The following is a 6,300-nucleotide window of genomic DNA, read 5'->3' as shown; positions in this document are numbered from 1 at the left end:
TCATAGTATATCATACTCCTCTCTTGACCCTTGAAAACTTCCTTCACACCAAACTTCAAGCAAACTCATTAGAGGGTTAGTGCACAATTAATAATTCACATGTTCAGAGGTGACACAATCATTCTTAACACTTCTGGACATTGCACAAAACTTCTGAAAGTTAATGGAACAAAGAAACTCATTCAACTTAACAAAAGCGGCAATGCGAAATAAAAGGCAGAATCTGTCAAAAACAGAACAGTCCGTAAAGACGAATTTTAAAATGGCACCAGACTTGCTCAAATGGAAAAACTCAAAACTAATGAAAATTGCGTACATATCTGAGGATCACGCTCGTAAATTGGCTGATTTTTTAGAATTTTCTACAGAGACTTGTGCCCAGATTCGTGACAGACAGCAATGCTGTTTCTGCGCAGCGATCCCAAATATAACATCAACTTTGACATAGAAACTTTACTTGGCACAAAAACATGATAAGGAGAGGTTGCTACAGTAGTAAACAACTTCCAAGACTCAACAAAACAAAAATTGCTGTAGTAAAATAAACACATGGGTTATCTCCCAAGAAGTTCTTTCTTTATAGCCATTAAGATGGGCTCAAGCAATTTTAATGATGCACTCGCAAGAAATAGTAGTTGAAGCAAAAGAGAGCATCAAGAGGCAAATTCAAAACACATTTAAGTCTAACATGCTTCCTATGCATAGGAATCTTGTAAATAAACAAGTTCATGAAGAGCAAAGTAATAAGCATAGGAAGATAAAACAAGTGTAGCTTCAAAAATTTCAGCACATAGAGAGGTGTTTTAGTAACATGAAAAATTTTACAACCATATTTTCCTCTCTCATAATAATTTTCAGTAGCATCATGAGCAAAATCAACAATATAACTATCACATAAAGCATTCTTATCATGAGTCTCATGCATAAAATTATTACACCCCACATAGGCATAATCAATTTTATTAGTTGTAGTGGGAGCAAATTCAACAAAGTAGCTATCATTATTATTCTCATCATCAAATATAGGAGGCATAGTATCATCAAAGTAAATTTTTTCCTCAATGCTTGGGGGACTAAAAATATCATGCTCATCAAAGCCAGCTTCCCCAAGCTTAGAATTTTCCATAGCATTAGCAACAATAGTGTTCAAAGCATTCATATTAATATGTTCCATGGGTTTTTAAATTTTCGCATCAAACCATCCATGTCTTAAATCAGGAAATAGAATAAAAAGGTCATTGTTGTCCATTATGCCTAACTAGTGTAAACAAGAAACCAAATGTCGCAATTGCAGAGTCTAAAGGAAATAGCTTCGAGCACACACACAATGGCGCCAGAAAAGTACCGTTACCTGGAACCGAAGTATGAGTGCCTTTTACCTTTCCTCCCCGGCAACGGCGCCAGAAAAGTGCTTGATGTCTACGGCTGCTTCTATTCTTGTAGACGAGTGTTGGGCCTCCAAGAGCAGAGGTTTGTAGAACAGCAGCAAGTTTCCCTTAAGTGGATTACCCAAGGTTTATCGAACTCGGGGAGGAAGAGGTCAAAGATATCCCTCTCATGCAACCCCGCAACCACAAAGCAAGAAGTCTCTTGTGTCCCCAACACACCTAATAGGTGCACTAGTTCGGCGAAGAGATAGTGAAATACAGGTGGTATAAATAAGTATGAGCAATAATACGGCGCCGAGAAAATAGCTTGCGGCGTGCGGTTGATGGTAGTAATATTGTAGGAAGTAAACATGCAGTAGTAACGCAGCGATGAGTTACGCAGTAAAACGATAAACAAGCAGTGATAGCGATATTTAGGAACAAGGCCTAGGGATTAGACTTTCACTAGTGGACACTCTCAACATTGATCACATAACAGAATAGATAAATGCATACTCTACACTCTTGTTGGATGATGAACACATTGCGTAGGATTACACGAACCCTCAATGCCGGAGTTAACAAGCTCCACAATTCAATGTTCATATTTAAGTAACCTTAGAGTGTAAGATAGATCAATACGACTAAACCAAGTACTAACGTAGCATGCACACTGTCACCTTCATGCTCATGTAGGAGGAATAATACACATCAATACTATCATAGCAATAATTAACTTCGCAATCTACAAGAGATCATGATCATAGCATAAACCAAGTACTAACACGGATGCACACACTGTCACCATTACATCGTGCAGGAGGAATAAAACTACTTTAATAACATTGCTAGAGTAGCACATAGATAAATTGTGATACAAAATACATTGCAATCATAAAGAGATATAAATAAGCACTTCACTATGCCATTCATAACGGTGAATAAGTATTCCGTGAAATATAGCCTAAGAGACCCACACGGTGCACACATCGTCACCTTTACACACGTGGGACAAGGAGTCTCCGGAGATCACATAAGTAAAACTCACTTGACTAGCATAATGACATCTAGATTACAAGCATCATCAGATGAATCTCAATCATGTAAGGCAGCTCATGAGATTATTGTATTGAAGTACATAGAGAGAGATGAACCACATAGCTACCGGTACAGCCCCGAGCCTCGATGGAGAACTACTCCCTCTTCATGGGAGCAGCAGCGGTGATGAAGATGGCGGTGGAGATGGCAACGGTGTCGAATGGAGAAGCCTTCCGGGGGCACTTCCCCGTCCGGCGGCGTGCCGGAACAGAGACTCCTGTCCCCCAGATCTTGGCTTCGCGATGGCGGCGGCTCTGGAAGGTTTCGCGTACCGTGGCTTCTTCCGTATCGCGTTTTAGGTCAGGGACCTTTAAATAGGCGAAGAGGCGGCGTCAGAAGGTCGAAGGGGCGACGACACCATAGGGTGGCGCGGGCCTAGCCCTGGCCGCGCCACCCTGTCGTCTGGGGCCCACAGGGCCCTCCTCTGGTGGCTCTCGGGTGTTCTGGATGCTTCCGGGCAAAATAGGAACCTGGGCGTTGATTTCGTCCAATTCCGAGAATATTTCCTTACTAGGATTTCTAAAACCAAAAACAGCAGAAAACAGGAACTGGCACTTCGGCATCTTGTTAATAGGTTAGTTCCAGAAAATGCACAAATACGACATAAAGTGTGCATAAAACATGTAGGTATTATCAATAAAGTAGCATGGAACATAAGAAATTATCGATACGTCGGAGACGTATCACTCAGCAAAGGAGGAAATTCTTTTATGACTTGAGGCATTATTTTTGGGATGACCCACACTTATATAAAGAAGGGGTAGATGGTATTATGCGAAGATGTGTTCCTGAATATGAACAACAGGAGATATTGAGTAAATGTCATGGTAGTGTTTATGGAGGACATCATGCTGGAGACAGAACCGCGCAAAAGGTTCTACAATCAGGTTTTTATTGGCCAACACTTTTCAAAAACGCAAGGAAGTTTATCTTATCTTGTGATGAATGTCAAAGAGTTGGTAATATCTCTAGACGCAATGAAATGCCTATGAATTATACTCTTGTCATTGAGCCATTCGATTGTTGGGGATTCGACTTCATGGGTCCTTTCCCTTCTTCAGAAGGTAACACTCATATACTTGTCGCTGTTGATTATGTTACTAAATGGGTAGAAGCTATACCTACAAAAAGTGCCGATGGTGAGACCTCTTTAAAAATGCTTTTAGATATTATTTTTCCTAGATTTGGAGTACCTAGATATATTATGACTGATGGAGGTTCTCATTTTATTCATGGAGGTTTTAGAAAAACTCTTGCTAAGTATGGTATTAATCATAGAATTGCTTCTGCTTATCACCCTCAAACTAGTGGTCAAGTAGAATTATCAAATAGAGAGATTAAATCTATTTTGGGAAAGACTGTTAATAAATCTAGAAAGAATTGGGCTAGCAAATTGAAGGAAGCATTATTGGCTTATAGAACTGCTTATAAAAATCCGATGGGAATGTCACCTTATAAAATGGTTTATGGAAAAGCTTGTCATTTACCTCTAGAACTAGAGCACAAAGCTTATTGGGCTGCTAGAGAACTAAATAAAGATCCGAAACTAGCCGGTAATAAGAGGTTGCTGCAATTAAGTTCTCTAGATGAATGGAGAAGTGAAGCTTATGAAAATGCTAAACTCTTTAAAGAAAAAGTTAAGAAATGGCATGATAGAAGGATTATCAAAAGAGAGTTTAATATTGGGGATAAAGTCCTATTGTATCGGTCTCGTCTCGGATTCTTTGCGGTGGAAATTACTCTCGAAGTGGGAAGGACCATATGTTGTTGAGGAGGTGTATCGTTCAGGAGCAATTAAAATTAGCTCTCTCCAAGGCAATGCCACACAAGTGGTGAATGGACAAAGACTCAAGCATTATATCTCGGGTGATTCTTATAATGTTGATGTTGATATTATTCAAGTTGAAACACCGGAGGCTTTCATCAAAGGACAAATTAACAGTCCTCCAGAACTCGACTTTGAATAGGTAACAGTACAGGTAATAAAAAGTCCGCGTTTACCTTTCCGAACAATATTTTTGCTGTTTTTGGAAAATATGAAAAATTACGGAATCGAAACGGAGTGGAAAAGACGCGCGAGGGCCCGGTCACCATAGGCCGGCGCGGGCCCCACCCCGGCCGCGCCGACCTATGGGGACCGCCCTCGTCGTCCCTTTTCCACTCGTTTTCGGCCTGGAACCTTCCTTTTATCGTAAAAATATTTGCTATATAATCCCCCGGACCCCTGGAGGTCCGTATATCGTTTTCTCGTCGTGTTTTGTTTCGAGTTGTTTTCTGCCAGGATCTGCTTCGGATCTAGATCCACCATGTCCTCGTCGGGAACTCAGAAGGGCAGCTTCTTTGAGGATGTCGTCAACCCGTACATGAACGAGCTGAAGATGCACCCCAAAGAATTGCTGCTCGTGGATGGAGAGTTGCAGATCAAAGATGTCCAGGGTCCTAAGGGAGAAGGGAGTTTGGAAGACAGGATGGAGAAACTGGAACAAGAGGTCTTCAACTACAAGAAGATGGTTGAGCGTGAAGTGGACATCTTTCACAAGATTGTGTCTGAACTCATTGATGGACACAAGAAGGAGACTGCGAAGTTGTGGGAAGATATCTTCTCACTTCACGACACCACCAACAAACTCCAAGCTCAACTCTATGATGTTCATAATCAAAACTGTGAGTATGAAAACAGGTTTAAGCGCATAAGTCATGCCGCTAGTTTCAGTGTTTCCGGAGACCAAGATGTCTTTTGTTGATGGAGAGCCTCTTCCATGGAAGTCTGATGACGGCAAAGATTCGCCATCATCACCGAAGGAGTAATTCATCATCGGTATTGGCATCCCCTTAGTTTGTTCCAAGCTTGGGGGAGTGCCGCGGTATCACATCATCATACCTTTATCTTTTACTCTCAAGTAGTGTCATATCATGAGTAGGGAAGTTATCATATGGAATAGTATGCAATGTGGAAGTATCTCTTTTAGTTGGTTATCTATGTATCCGTTGGTGTGAGTTATCGTTATGGAATATTAATGAGAAGTCTTATCATTTACTTTTTGCACACCTTATTTTAGTTTGCAATCTCCATTATATGATCACCCTTGACATGAGTATTGATATTACTTTGGGAGCATCAAGTAAATCTATTTGGTTTTGGCAAACTTAGCATTGGTCGATAGCAACAACACCTCGATGTTTAAATAGAAGAGAGAAATACACTTAGATATATTACTCTATTATCTCTATGCTAATGAGTTTAGTATTCTAAGTAAAATTGCTTGTGCTTATGAGAAAGATGCATGATTGTTCTATCATATGTATATTTGTTTGTTTCCCTCAACCTTTATGCTTGCTATCAAACCTTGCTAGCCAAAGACCTGTATCGAGAGGGAATGCTTCTCATACATCCATAACCTTAGACCAAACCTATGCCATTTGTGTCCACCATACCTACCTACTACATGGTATTTTCTGCCATTCCAAGTAAAAATACTTCATGTGCTACCTTTAAATAATTCAAACTATACTACTCCTTATGTGTGTCAATTTTTTATAGCTCATGAGGAAGTATGTGGTGTTTTATCTTTCAATCTTGTTGGGCGGACTTTCACCAATGGACTAGTGGCACATCCGCTTATCCAATAATTTTGCAATAAGAGCTGGTAACGGGGTTCCCAGACCCCAATTAATAACTTTCATTAATAATTCTCTTCACATGTTTTGCCCTGATTTATCAGTAAGCAACTTAATTTTGCAATAGACACTCCTCCATGGTATGTGAATGTTGGAAGGCACCCGAGGATTCGGTTAGCCATGGATTGAGAAATCCAAGGTTGGCACTACAAGAAAA

The sequence above is a fragment of the Lolium rigidum genome, chromosome 4, assembly GCF_022539505.1.
Source record: "Lolium rigidum isolate FL_2022 chromosome 4, APGP_CSIRO_Lrig_0.1, whole genome shotgun sequence".
In the NCBI taxonomy this organism is placed as follows: Eukaryota; Viridiplantae; Streptophyta; class Magnoliopsida; order Poales; family Poaceae; genus Lolium; species Lolium rigidum.
This window is presented reverse-complemented; position numbering follows the sequence as displayed.